Raw genomic sequence first — 16,529 nt, 5'->3', positions numbered from 1 at the left:
GACAGGGAGGGCTCCGTCGAGACTCTCCATCTCGAGACCAGTCCTCTTGCAGGCTCATTACTCAGGGTGATGTCCAGCACCTCCCTCCTATTTATAGTTATAAATGTGGGCTCACACCCAACATTTTCTATCACTAAGTTACTACCTACTATGTATTCTAAAAGAGACTCACCCCTTGCATTGCAGTTGGTGCTGCCCCATTCCAGATGGTGGGCGTTTGCGTCACAGCCTATAATCAAGGGAAGCCCATGTCTGCTACAGTGATCCACGAGCCGTTCCACCACCTCTGGGGGTGCCGTGGATGCTTCCCCTGGGAAGTAGGCTGAAGCCAGGACGAAGTCTTTGCCCTCAAAGTCCCTGGCTTGCACCGCCACCAGATCCTGCGTCAGGAACTCTGAAATACAGAAGAATTCAATGTTATTCCTGACAACTATGCAAGTTCTAGGCCTCTCGCTTGTGAGATCCCAGATTACCTTATTTGACTCCGTTTTGAGGCCTTTAACCTTTCCTTTGCGGGTCCAAGGTTCTTGGACCAGCAGTATGCCCAGCTTCTCTGCCGTTAACTTGCTCGTTATTACAGCTGAAGCTGCCGCCGCGTGATGCAGGTTCACCTGAGCAATCTCCATATGGACGGCCATCATAATACCGGTTCGAGGAAGGGCACTCCCTATTCCCCGCCGTCTATCTCGCCACCATCCAATGGGTCACCTAGCCCGTCTAGGAGTTCCTGCCGGTCATGAAACCCATCTCAACCACCACCTATTAATGTAAAGGTAGAAGAGTAAGATATTTGGTCTTAAGTTATATATACCTAAGTTTTTTTTACTACGAATGTAAATATTTTAAAGAAAAAACACAAGTTTCCATGTTATGTAAAAAGCAATTTTTTTTTAGCCGTACCAATTGTTTTTTGGGAACTATTTGTGAAATAAAATAAAAATAAATCAATACGATGTAACACCTCTTCTAGCTGACGGCCATTACTCTTGACGGCATGGAATTAACAAGGTTCTTAAGGGTTCCCATGCCATGCCATGCTGCCATATGTGCCCAATCGGACTTAGCAGTTACTCGGCCAAGTCAACCATGAAATTCACATATTCTCAAACACTTTTTCGGGCGGTTAAAAAAAATTAATTCTTATTAATGTTTTGTTTGTAATTTAATTGTTAGAAAGTAGGATATAATTAATACAAAATATTACTTAAGGACTTAGCTCGGTGGCATGGTGCAGAGTCGTCTTGCCTCCGAAGTATAAGAAAGATGCTTTTCGAGGGCCAGAACTAAAAAGTTTTCCATAATTTGCCCAAACATTTAAGAATCCATTGTGTCACATAAACAGTGCAAAGGACCACGGATGTAATAGGAAAAGCACCCCCAGATCATCTGACTTTAATGCAACTTAACTATTTTAACAATACATCGGCGCACATAGGGCAAGTTGTCGGCACACTGTCAGCCTTTCGTTTGACCACAAAACGTTTCGCTAATGCTCAAATGTCCAGTTCTTTTACTTTTTGCTATATGCGATTTTTTTTATTTTTTGGGCCAGAATTGGTTTTTTTTGCAGGATGTCTTACGTTTTTCTTGCTCTGCCCGTATACTTAGAAACAGAAATTTTGAATCGATCCTTAACCCTTATAATTTTTATTATGCCAGATAGGACCCGTTTTTCGCCCCAGGTCCTTCAAAGTACCCTTTTTGCAAAAAACATACGTCAGTTGAATGTGAACAGCCCACCCTTTTAGCAATGGTCCTACAAAAAAGATCTTCCTTCAAAAATCACTCGCGAATCACTTACATTTGCTGTCAACACATCAACAATACTTCAACGCGGAAAATCCTGTTTATTGCTTTACACTGGTAAATTTACCACATTTCTAACTTGAATGACAATGTTGTCACTGGTGGCGCTTTTAGGATCGCCATGTAGATATGTACGGAAATAAATGAAAATGAAAAAATAAAAAAAAAATTAGGTACCTGCTTACAGCTCATTTTGTGCTACCAAACACACTTTTACAATCCTAAAAAAATTTTTTTTTCAAAGTAAAATTTTCTTACATACTTGCAAGCTTCGGCGATACCCCTTGGGCTGATAAAGCGACAAGCAGAGTAGTTTTTACACATAAGCAAAAGCGAACTAAAACCCAGTTAGAACAGTAACGGTCATGTTACCTAGTGACACGCCGGTAACGCGTGCCGGTTTAATTATCACTCTTTACTATCACGTTTTTAAGGGCGAATCAAAAAGCTGTCCATCTTTTAACATGGTAAAAACATCTGAAAAACGTATAAACATAATAAAGTATTTAATTTAATTTTTAAGAAATGCATTTTAATAATATACTGGATTACCGTTTCCATCCACAGGCAAATTGTTTACTTGTTGCTTTGAGAAGAAGTTTTAATGTCAATTATTCTACAATAACCAATGCGTAAAAATAAACTGAAAACTAAAATGACAATTTTACATGTACCTTTTACGGGAGTCGAAGACGTTGTTGGGCATTCCTCCAAATAGGTTTCATCGAATAGCGCTGGCGAATCCGTCTGATTCAGAAATAAAGATCACAATCAAAATCTACATCTTCTTCATAAATTTTCACAACTTTAGATGCACTTAGATTAAAAGACTTTTTTCCCGGCTCATACATATGTATATGCACTAAATGTATTTTTCTTCATATTGAATTATTATTTTCTCAACTCCCCCTTTTTCCAAATATTATTGTAGTCACAAAATGTTCACAAATATTAAACTAAGTAAAATTCGAAGAGATTTTAATGTTTATTTTAAATAATTTTGCATAAATATGCACAAGCACAAATTTGCGCAATTCTTTTCACGGCGCGTTTGTAACCGAAATTTTTGTCTTCGAATATATAATTTCTTTATTAAACGAATGTGTCAAATATGTCATTGACACATTTCCGATTAGGAAGCGGCCATCAACTATAACTTATAGCACGCTTTAATTGGAATTATACAGGACATCATCTAACACCTAAGTTCCGCACTTCCTAGAATGTAAGATGAAACTTTGTATCTAGGCTTAAGAAAGTAATTGTATAAAAGAATGTGAAATAAAGATATTTCAGTTTAGTACCTTAACCTTTCAATGCGGACGAAACCGGCCTATTTTGGAAGAGGTTACCAAAACGAACATATGTGTCTAAGACCCAAAAATCATTTTGTGGCTTCAAAGCTGCAAAGGACCGTGTAACGTTTTTATTATGTAGCAATGCTTCTGGTGGCCGCATGATTAAACCGCTGTTAGTAAACAAAAGTCTCAGGTCGCGAGCACTAAAGGGCAAAGATTTAAAACATTTTCGTGTTCACTGGATGGCCAATAAAAAAGCCTGGGTAGCTGGAAATATATTCCAAGAATGGTTTGCTAAACGCTTTGTACCAGAAGTTAAAAGTTATTTGGAGAAAAAGAAACAGCCCTTTAAAGCTCTTTTAATAATTGACAATGCGCCAGGCCATCCGTTGATGAACATCCTAATGTAAATATCATTTTCCTCCCACCGAATACTACATCAATTATCGAACCGATGGATCAAGGCATTATTGCGACTTTTAAAATGTACTACCTCAAAAAACTTTTCAGTGCATTATGGAAAAACTGGAGGAAAATCCTGAATTGGACTTAACCGATGGTTGGAAAAACTTTTCTATCAAGGATTGCATCTTGTACGCGTCAAAAGCAATTTCTGAAATAAGGCAACCTACGTTTAACGCATGCTGGGAATCTCTTTGGCCAGAATGTGTTAAAAGTGGTATGTCCGTAACAAGCAATTCAACTAATTATTCAGATATCATTGATTTAGCACATTCCGCGGGAGGAGAAATTATTGCAGATATGACGAGAGAAGATATTGACGAGATTCTCCTAGACCGAGAGCTCGATGATGATGATTTGATTGAAATAGCTACGGAAGTATACGAATCGGAAAATGGCAGCGACACCGAGATAGACGAGCATCCAATTAAAGCAGAGACGATTAAGCAAGGTCTTAAACTTGCAGTAGACTTGGAAAATTATTTTGTAGCAAATGATACTGATGTCGAACTTGCACGAATTTTTCAAAAAGAATTGAGTCTCTGCATGTTAAGATATAAAGAACTACATCGGAATTTATTGGGTCCAAAAAGAAGCATTCAAACAAAATTAACTGAATTTATGGTGCAAATTCAGTCGGAGATGCTAAGCCAATCAGATCATCAAGCCATAGTTCTTACTATTGATTCTGATACAAATTCTAGTGATATCAGTGCCGGCCATCAAAATAAGCGGCTAAGAATAATTTCCACTACGAATAATGACAGTGATTAAACAACATTCAACGGTTTTTTCAATAAATCTACCTATTTTCTTTTTTCTTCTCTTTTATATATGGTTTTTGTTTTGTATTTTTTATTTTGTTATGAATGAATAAATCATAAGTCTGAAATTTTAAACTTATTGTATTGTTTTTGAATATTTTTTTGCGCGTATATTTTGTTATACGCGATATTTTTTATATTCGGAACCAATTCGTCAGTTAATATTGGAAAACTGACCATTCTTACACGATTTTTTTATGCGATTAGTGGCAGAACCAATAATCGCGTAAAAAAGGACTGAGTGTATTTATGAGAAATAATCCCACTAGTATTAAGTATGAAAAATTGTTTCACTATGAGCATTGCAAAAACAATAATCATGACACACAAGTGCCCTTATTTAAGAAAAAAGAAAACAAGATAAATTCTTATATTTGAAATATATATACATAAATAAAAAAGAGAACGAGATAAATTATCTTATTATTGTATTAAATATATATAAAAAAGGAGATATAAAGTGGACAACATAATTTTACAATTTTCAAAAATTATAGTAATTTTACTGCAGAAGATATATGTAGCTCGACTGATAGCGACTCAAACGACGTCCTTAAGAGCTGAAATAGCTCAGCTAAATAACTATATAACAACTGCTAAGCAGGTGACAGAATACGAACACACAGACATTTTCTCAATAATTTAATTTTATTAAACACCTTGGGACAAGAAAATCCTAAGAAGCCGCAGAAAGTACCGGTATAATATTACTAAAAAAATTATTTTGGGACAAAAAGCTCCTAAAACTCCAGCTGACGATTTATACTAGCAGAATAAAAAAAATAACTATAAAAAAAATATTATGGAACGAAAATGTTCTACAACGTCAGCCGAAGTTACTGGCAAAATAAAATAAGAAAATAATGGTGAAAAACAAAATAAGAATATAAAAATACAAAATTTAAACTACTTGGGACAAGAAAATCCTAAGACGCCAGTCGAGAAAAATACCGACAATAAAACAAAAAAAATATACTACAAAAAGTAGGTATAAATATTTTTTAAAAATAAATAATTTCAATGTTACCGATAAAAATAATTTCGAAGAATTTGCAGAAAAATATAAAAACAATAGCAACGAAATTAAAAAATATTAACATCCCACTACTGAGAGAGGATGTTATCAAAATTATAAACAAAACCCATTAAAACATAAACATGGATTTACCGTTCAGAACAGATATCAACGCAGAAATAAGAACCGAATGTTAAACCTATAAGGCCAAAACAAAAACTGATTATCCCCGAATAAATTATTCAAACAGGAAATCCAAAGTTTATTGGAAAAAGGAATTATAAGGCATAGGAATAGCCCGTATAATTCTCCTGTTTGGATTGTTCCAAATAAATAAGGAATAAATTAGGACAGTAGTCCAAAACTAAGAATTGTCATCGATATTAAAAAATTGAACGAAAAACCAATAACGAATAGATATCCAATGCCTAATTCAGAGGTTATACTCTTTAATTTGGAAGAATCTAAATATTTCTCCACAATAGACCTGGAGTCTGGATTTTATCAAATATTGATGGAAAAAAATGGTTTTAAAAAACTGCTTTATATTATAGTATACTCAAAAACATTGAAAGAACATACATATATTTCATTTAAAATATATAGTGCAAACACTTAAAAAACCTCATATGAATATTTCCATTGAAGAGTCAACATTTATAGCAGCCGAGGTTGAATTTTTAGGATATGTAAAGTAATAAACGACAGACAGAGGCTACGCTGACTAGGTCATGTTGTCCGAATGGACGAAAACACTCTAGCTCTGAAAGTATTCGACGCGGTACCCGCCGGGGGAAGCAGAGGAATAGGAAGACCTCCACTCCGTTGGAAGGACCAAGTGGAGAAGGACCTGGCTTCGCTTGGAATATCCAATTGGCGCCACGTAGCAAAAAGAAGAAACGATTGGCGCGCGGTTGTTAACTCGGCTATAATCGCATAAGCGGTGTCTAAGCCAGTAAAAAAGAAGAGAAAAGTAATAAAAACGGATCCCCAAGAAATAGAAACAGTAAAGAATTATCCAAATCCCAACACGCTACAGCAACTTAGAGGATTTTTAGGAATAGCGGGATATTACAGGAAATTTATTGAAAACTACGCAACAGTTGCTAAACCATTAAAAACTCATTGGAAAGAAAAAATGGAAAAATATCACAATATGTCAAAGAAAAGAGTTATTAACCCTGATCAGGAAGAAATAACTGCTTTCGAAAATTTAAAGAAAGCATTACAAAAACAAATTGAACTTGTTCAACCAGATTTTGAAAAAAAAGAGTTCTAACCTCTGATACGTCAAATGTAGCTGTAGGTGCAGTCTTATTATAGAAAGAAAAACCAATTACAATCGTTTCAAGAACCTTAAACTCTACCGAACAAAATTATGCAACTAATAAAAAGGATCGCTATAGTATGGGCATTAAAAACATTACGACATTATCTTTATGCAGTAAAGGATTTGGAAATTCATACAGATCATCCGCCATTGGTATTCGCAATGTTTAATAAAAAGGAATTATTCGCCATAGTGTGGGCATTAAAAACATTACGACATTATCTTTATGCAGTAAAGGATTTGGAAATTCATACAGATCATCCGCCATTGGTATTCGCAATGTTTAATAAAAAGGAATTATTCGCTATAGTGTGGGCATTAAAAACATTACGACATTATCTTTATGCAGTAATTTCTGAAAAAATCCAAACTAAAAATGAAAAAAAAATGGAGAGCTTCCTTTGAAGAATTTTCGCCAAAACTAATTTATAAGCCGGGAGCAACAATACCAAACTATTCCCGAATGATATTACTAATAAAGAAGATCATGGGGCAATAATACAAGTAGATCAAACCCATAACAGAGCTCATAGGAATTATAGAAAATTTGCCACAAATAAGTCAACAATATTATTGTCCTTTAATGATAAAGCAATGTAAACAATATCCGAAAAATAGCAGCATATGTGACATAAATCATATATTTTTATTTTTTAAGGCGCTTCTGGAGATTCAGCGTTACAGGTTTATTTATTAATAATTTTCATTTTTCTAATATACTTCAAAAGTTGTACAACAATATGTCATTAAATTTGATAAAATTATATTACTCATGTCGCCGCAAAAAACAACAAATATATCATTTTTTCCCTTTAAAACTTTACCACCCAATTTTTCTCGTACGGACCACCCCCAGTTCTTTGTTTCGAAGCTTTGTTGAATGAAATTTTCTTTTTTATATGGTGCTTTTGATCAGCAAATACCTATTTTTGTATTTATTATTATTTTAATCATCTATTTTTTTATTTATTTATTTAATATTATTTGCTGGTATTGATCTTACTTTTCGCCAAAATTTAGCTTCTTTCATCGGTGACCTGGCAGCGTTAAGTTTTAGCGTCAATGCATCCCATAGGTTATTTGATGCAACTTTGCCTTGCCCACAATTAGGCAAAATATTACTTGCTAAGTTCTGATGGTATAGCATAAAATCACTAATCAAATTTTTTTGACGCATATTTATTTTGTTTACATTTATCCTCAATAAATAATACAGTGTTCAAGGTGTACGGACGTGTTTAATTCGCTCCGTGAATTCTGTGATTAAAACGCAAGCCACCAAAAATTAAAAGAACAAAAAAGTGATTAAATAGAAAATAAACAAATTGCAAACAGTGCATACAAGTTGTTATAATTAAAAATAAACAAATTGTGCACGAAACAAAAAGTAAAAACAAAAAAAGAAAAAATAATCAAACATACAAAAATAAGTGCTACTCAACCTCAACAGCAAGGCCGTAGGCATTCTTTAAATGCCTACTTTAGCTTTGTCGAGCTAACAACAGTAACTCCTGGCAAAAACAAAATTAACGGCGATGACTCATCATCGCAGCGATTAGCTGAAAGAGCAAGTAAGCAACTAATATACAGGTACCAGCAAGCACTCGGACAGCGAAGGAAAACAAAACGCAAGGTGAGAATGTACCAAGCAAAAAAGGGCCGTCTGTTCAGACTGGTATTGATCGCTATATTAACGTAAAAAGGAAACTAAGTCCAGTTAAATCAGCGGTCAATACCAAAAAATTTCAACCAGGCACACCAAATGGTAAAAAGCCAGAAATCCTAAATGGCAACAGATTTGCCATACTAAACAATGGTTCAGACGACGACGCGAAGGGTACCACCACAGTCGTTAATGCCAAACCACCTCCAATATATTTGGAGATTAAGTGAAATTACGGGTACTAACAATTTCCATATAGTGCTTTTGAAAAATGGAAAACAAAAATTCAGTCCTACACTGAAAAAAGTTTCATGGAAATCATTAAATTTTTGTCAAATAAAAACAAGAATTACTATTCATACCAACTGAAGAGCTCAAAAGGCCTAGTTGTTGTCATAAAAGGTATAGAGTCTTCAGTAGACTCTAACGCTGTGAAAGAAGCACTGGAAGAAGGTGGTTTTAGAATTAAATCAGTAGTAAATATTTTTAACAGGAACAAAGTCCCACAACCAATGTTCAAAATAGAACTGATGCCAAATTGTAACCAGCTAAAGAAAAATGAAATACACCCGATTTACAATTTAAAATATCTGCTCCATCGCAGATTCACCGTTGAGGAACCACATAAGTGAAATGGTCCAGTACAATGTACAAACTGCCAAGAGATTGGACACACGAAAGCGTATTGCACTCTACGCAGTGTCTGTGTGGTGGTGTGGTTACTTCAAAATGTACTCTTAAAAAAGAGGATTTAAATAAAAAATGCAGCAATTGTGGTGGAAATCACACTGCTAACTGCAGGGGTTGCCCTTTATATAAAGATTTGAAATCGAACATTGAAGCACGTCGTAACCAAATGTTGAATATTCCTCCTAATGAAAATATTGAAATCCCCGTCCATATTTCAAAACCAGTTAATCCTAAAGAGAATGCTACACAAGGGAGCTATGCAAACGTGGTGAAAGGCAATACTGCACAAATGCAATTGCCCCAAAACCAACCAAATGGAAGCGTTGAAACAATGATTTTCAACCTTTCCCAATGTATGACACAATTTATGGCTTCAATGCAAAATATGATTCAAGAGATATATGTATAAATCACTAAACCAAATGTTGCAAACTTTTTAAAATAAAAAATGAGTGTATTGAACATTTGTTTATGGAATGCTAACGGTGTTAACCAACATAAACTGGAAGTTATTTAATTTCTGGATGAAAATAATATTGATGTAAAGCTATTGTCAGAAACTCATCTTACAATTTCTTTATACCGGGATTTAAGCTCTATATTACAAACTACCCAGATGGAAAGGCATATGGAGGAACAGCAGTGATGGTTAGAAAACGGTTAAATCACCACGCATTAGAATCTTATGCCACAGCGCAATTACAAGCTACAACAATAAATATAAAAAATCGCTGCGGGGACTTAAACCTGACGGCCTTATACTGCCCACCTCTATTTTAAATTACAGACATCCAATTTAAAGACTTTTTTGGAACACTAGGCCATAGATTTTTAGCAGGTGGAGATTACAATGCAAAACACACATATTGGGGCTCACGACTAATTAATCCGAAAGGACGACAGCTGTATCAAACTGTTATATATAGGCACAACAAGCTTGAAATAATATCTCCTGGTAAGCCGACATATTGGCCTAGTGATCGTAAGAAAATACCAGATTTAATTGACTTTGCTATAATCAAAAATATAGATAAATCGCACATAACAGCAGATACATGTACTGATCTACCTTCTGATCACTCTCCTGTACTAATAAAGTTATGTGAACAACCCATATTCGTTGATCCAAAAGTGTGTCTAACATCTTATAAAACGAATTGGCTAAAATATAAAAAATACGTGAGTAGCCACATTAATATTGAGTACAAAATAAATACAGTAAGAGATATTGACGAAAGTCAATGATATAATAACCAGCGCAGCTGTCTTAGCAACACCAAACAAAAACTATAAGCCTCTTGGTCCCAGAAAAATCACAAATAGTGAAATAGAAAGGCTTGTACATGAAAAAAGGTGTGCAAGACGTGAATGGCAGATAAATCGCTCCCCTTCCACTCAGCTTCAATTGAAATCTGCTGCACGTAAATTAAAAAAAGCGCTTAAACGTGAGGAAGAATTGTACACCGAAACGTATATAAAGAAGCTGTGTCCAAATTCCAACAAGAAAAATTCCTTTGGAAAGCCTAAAAGTCCATGAAGCCACCAACTGACTCCAACATGCCTATACGAGAATTGGGTGGAAATTGGCCTCGAAGTGACGAGGAAAAGGCAAATTGTTTTGCAAATCATTTAGAAAAGGTAATTCAACCCAATTTGCCAAAGAACAACTTTAAGCTGTCAATTTTACCCAACACAGCTAAAGAGTCGCTCGAGTCTTTTAAGACTTCACCTTCTGAAATTATTGGAATCATCAAAGAACTTAATCCAAAAAAGTCGGCGAGACCTGATAATATTTCCCCAAAAATGCCAATTGAGTTACAAATTGTTGCTGTAGGGATGCTCTCTTTGCTCTTCAATGCAATTCTTAGTTTCGGATACTATCAAATTTCAGGGAAAAAATCGCAGATTATCTTGATAGATAAACCTGTGAAAGACTTAACACAGCCGTCTTCATACAGACCAATCAGTCTTCTACCCTGTCTTTCTAAAGTATTTAAAAAAGTATTACTATCAAAGACGTCTCCTTTCCTCCACGAAAATAATACAATACCAATGCATCAATTTGGATTTCGTGTGAAACATGGCACAATAGAGCAAATAAATAGAATTACTAACGAAATAAGGAAAGCATTTGAGCACAGGGAGTACTGTTCAGCAATATTTCTAGACGTGGCTCAGGCGTTTGATAATGTGTGACATGAAGGCCTTTTATATAAGATTAAAAATATCATACCTTTAGAATTGTATAGAACCTTGGAGTCTTATTTAAAAAATAGAAAATTTATGGTAAAAGAAGGAGATTTCATTTCGGATGAAAGACAAATAAGGGCTGGTGTACCACTGGGCAGCGTTTTAGGCCCAACTCTATACATCATATATACAGCAGATCTTCCAACTGCTAACAATGTAATAACTTCAACTTTTGCGGATGACACAGCTATTGTGAGCCGTAACAACTGTCACATTCTGGCATCTAGAATATTAGCGGAGCATTTAAGTTCTGTCGAAGAATGGCTAGCGAACTGGCGAATTAATGTGAATGAACAGAAGTGTAAGCATGTTACATTTTCGCTTAGACCAAATATGTGCCCGGCAGTAAAAATGAACAATATTTTAGTACCCCAAGTGAACTTTTATATAATGCGGTCATAAAGCCGATTTGGATGTATGACATTCAACTGTGGGGTACGACCTGTGCAACCAATATTGATATATTACAAAGGTTCCAATCGAAAATGCTTAGAACAATTACGTGTTCACCGTGGTACATACGTAACGAAAATATCCGTAAAGACCTTGGTATTCCCAAGGTAAAGAAAGAAATATAAGATAGCAGAATTAAATATATATCCGAGATCACCCAAACCCTTTGGCTAATGCTTTGGTACATTCCTGCGATCAAAGACGCCTTAAAAGAAGAGACATGCCTGCGTATTAAAGAGCAACGTATTACCAAAACAGCTCAATCACTTGCTTGAGCCTGTTAGGCTTAAAAACAAGCAGATTCAATAAATACAATAATATTGAAAAACAAAAACATTTGTCCTTAAATCATTAGTTATAATTAGAATACATGTTAAATAAACTCAATAAAAGAAAAATAACTTCCATTCGATTATTTTTAACTGATATATTTAAAACGATTCTTTCGTACAAGCGAGAACAAGTTATCGAATGAGGAAATACATGAATATCGCTTGTTAACGTGTGCCGCGATTAGGGCCCATGTTTAAGTACAATTCAATTCAAATCCTTAATGGAACGACTAAATATACAAATTTATTACTGTAAACCACATCATAGCACTATTAATGGGCAAATAGAAAGTGTTCATTCGACATTAATAGACATTTCAAGGTGCTTAAAACAGGAAAATAGTTTATATAAGTAACTTTGAAGCCATTATTTAAGCGGATCTACAATAGAATAATACAATACACTCACTAACAGGTAAAAAACCGTTTAATATTTTATTTAATATGTTATACGTGGGTTCGACTTAAAAGCCACGTTAAAAAAGGCTCAGGAAAAGATGTTACAGTATCCTAATAAGAAACGGGTTACAAAAAGCTATCATAAAGGAGAAATAATATATGGGGAAAGAAATAAATTAAATCCTAAATATAAAAAAACAAATAGTTGCAGAAGACTTAGGACATAAAGTAATAATAATAGAATAGAATAGTAATAGGAATAAAATAATACATGAAGAAAATATTAAAGTTTAATTTCATTATCTTATATGCACAATTAATATATTTTTACAGGTGTCGTTGATATTTTTATATATCAACAATACTATATCAGACATAATTGCTTACACTAGAGAAATTACATACTTCTAGATATAGAAGATGCAGCAAGTTTTGAAACGGATCAATATACCATTTAATAAATTTTTCATTATTTGAAAATATAATAGAAAAATATAAAACCAACAAATAAATAATATTAATTGACAATTCAAATATAGACTTTGAAATACAAATAATAGAAACATTATTAAAACAATTAAAAATTTAAAATAACAGACCAAAAGAGGCATTAATGAATTAGGTACGGTATGGAAATTTCAGGTACACCTGATGATGATAATGTTAAGAAAGTTACAAAGTGAATGATTTAATAGAAAATAATAATAAACTATTTTAATATTTAAAACAATCACAGAATTATCACAAATAATAAAACAATTACAAGGCAGCTCTAACGAAAAACTATTTTAAGACAAAGAAACAAACAAATAATTACTACACTAATACAATACATTAACAAAAATGGGAATTTTGAATTAATTTTAGATATGGCAGAAATCAAAGAAATAATAAGCGAGGAAAAAATTAACGTAACAATATCAGACCTTATTGATATTTCAGAATTTAAAATTGCAGAAAAAATTATCGAATAATAGTATATATTAAATATCAAGGAATATAAAATATTTGCAAGTTATTTAAAGCAATACCCGTTTCACAAAGAGATAGTAAATTACTAATCGAAAGTGAAATAATAAAATGCGAAATTAAATTGTATTCAGTACTTCCAGAAAAATGCTTGTTTATGTTAAATAATAAACATGCTAAATGTACAAAGATTAATGAAGTAAATAAAGTAATAAATATTGTATAGTAAATAGACGGGGTACATATACATAACTATTGAATATTAATTGATGATATAAAATCTCATTGGAAAAAATTTAAATATTTAAAAAAAAGGAAAATTTAAGCCCCTTTTTGTAAAAGAATATATTAAAACAACAAACATTGATTTAAGATTGGAAAACTTTAAGATGTTAACTCTAGTAAAACAAGAAATAATAATAAAAAGAAGTCCTGTTTGGTGGACATAGTACTTTATTATTGATAATCATAATAGGTTATTTTATTACCAAAGTAATAACACATATTATATTAAATATTAAAATTAAAAACTCAAAAGAATGAGAGGAAATGTAAATAAAACTATCAACACAAATTGTTTAAATGAGTTAAGCATCCACCCCTTCTACCCGGTAAAACTGGCGCATCCTAATGAAACAGCGCAATTCACCACAGGATGCCACTACAAAACGACATTCAGCCAGTGGTCACCACACAACGCATCGCATGCCGCTAAACCAACAAAAAGGGATTTGAACAATTCGATCAACACTTCGTTAGATACAATGCGCTCATCAACTTTCAACAAGACATTCGATCTTACGCAGCGCCACGTAAATAAACTCTTCGTTCGTTAACTCAGCGGTCCGGGATGCAATTTATATCCACAGCGCTCCATACATCTACCAACCATCGTCGTCCGTTAATTAATATAAGTCAATATAAATTTTATATTAATGTTTTTTATAAGAACTTAATAAAAATTATGTTAAATGATTGTACATTTTAAACTGAGCATTTTTATTAAAAAATCGTGGAAGTGGCTTGTACTTTGATTTGCAAATTTAAGCAGCAATTTATTCATGGTCCTTCGAGCCATTCCGAATGGCACTATTAGTATCGTCCAAGAAGGAAAAAATTTAAAATTTTGGTGACAAAATTTCGAAAAAAGACGATACGAGTACAAACCTCAAACTAAAACTAAAACAAAACAAAAATCAGTGCAGTGCAGTGCAGTGCAGTGGCGAACAAAAACAAAAAAAAAAACAAAGTGCAGTGGCTCAAACAGAACAATAAAAAAAAAAAAAAACTAAAATAAAATTGACAAAACAAATTAAGATATACTTTTATGTAATACAAGAAACTTCCTCTTGTTGAAGTGCAGTACTCGGAAAATATATGTATATATGTATGTACATACATTCGTATACATATTTATGTAAAGGCAGAAAAGCTGAACTATAATACAAAAACAAATAACAAGGAAAATAAAAATATTAAAAGTTCCAACAAAAAAGACAAAACTAAAAACAAAAAAAAAGTGCAGTGTCACAATCAAAAAGAAAACAAAATAAAAAACAAAAACAAATTACACGGGAGAACAAAATAAACAAAATAATTCCAACAAACAAAAAACAAAAATAAAAACAGGAAAAAGTGCAGTGAACCGCCAAAAATCTAAAAAATGCAGTGACAACGACAACAAAACGAACAAAAAGCAATTTCAACAAAGACAACAGCAACAAACTAACGCGCGGTACCTAAACACTCAACTAAACAATTAAACGGGCGCGAAAAGCTAAAACACCAATAAAACAAACAAAAAAGAAACAAACGGGCGCGCACATTACAACAAATACACATACACAAAACAAAACAACGCCAGAAGGAGGTAGTCAGCTGGAGCAAAGAAAGAGCAACAACACGCACCGATTTGCAGCGATCCTTTGGACATTAAACCACTTCGTCATACACAATTTGTCAAACACAGTGGAACACTAAACTTTTAAAACATTTCATTTATAATTTAACCTTAAATAACATTGTACTAAATTAAATACTTTAAAAATAAATTACGTTGTTATTATAAACTTGAGTGACACGGGTATTTTTATTACGTGTGTTATCCCATCTAAACTATCTTATATGTGCATAGTGACTACGAAACTAAAGATATAGATAGAGTGGTTACAAAACTAAACATGGACGGGGACGGTGACGAAGCAAGAAGAGGCGATAGGGCAACATACATATGTACATACATATACCCTACAAAACATACCTTACCGAGTACAAAGTGAGCGTATTATTTTCATCTTAACTTAATAAGTATATGCAAATATGTATGATTCATGTTACAGTTTTATCTGATATAAAACTTATAATAAAAAATACGCTTGATACAAAAAAAAGGCCTAATGCGGTAAAAGCATCAATACCGCTTAGAACAATATAAATACATACGATATATACATATGTATGTATATACCATATGGATATGTATACATAAGTGTGGATCATAACATATAATAAATATTAAATTGAATGCCTATATATGCTTATGTTTGTGTATTCCAAAAAAATAAATATTAAATACCTCTTATACTTGATCAAGGAATAAGCAGGATTGCCTAAGATTTGTAAGCGAAGGAAAAACTCATAACATAAAAAAAACAGCACATAAAAAAAAAAAAAATTAAAACAACAAAACAGACATGGTATGTACCTAGTGCAAATATATTTCTTCTCAGATATTATTAATATATGTACATATCACAAAAACATATTCACAGAAACCTTAACATACAAATTAGTTACCTATAACAGAAATATTAGAACATAGTATGATTATTTACATACGTACATATATATAATAGTGCATACGGAAAACATTTTACCGAATCCGTTTTCGCACTCTCTTTTCGTCGTGCAAATATATTGCAAAACAATAACAAGCAAAATTAACACATAAACATTTGTACACACACATATTATAAGTCCGCATTTGCAATTATCCAGTAATACCTCTTGTTCTTTGGCAAACAAAAACAAGCAGGATT

The 16,529-nt window shown here is 33.2% G+C and overlaps 1 pseudogene; it reads left to right on the top strand.

Moving 5' to 3' along the window:
• Positions 1–473: 473 nt before the first annotated feature.
• Positions 474–16,179, top strand: LOC125776353 (tigger transposable element-derived protein 1-like; annotated as a pseudogene).
• Positions 16,180–16,529: the final 350 nt, after the last annotated feature.

This window comes from Bactrocera dorsalis, chromosome 2 (assembly GCF_023373825.1).
Source record: "Bactrocera dorsalis isolate Fly_Bdor chromosome 2, ASM2337382v1, whole genome shotgun sequence".
Lineage (NCBI taxonomy): Eukaryota > Metazoa > Arthropoda > Insecta > Diptera > Tephritidae > Bactrocera > Bactrocera dorsalis.
The sequence above is the reverse complement of the archived record's forward strand: the minus strand, read 5'-3'. Positions and strand labels throughout refer to the sequence as shown.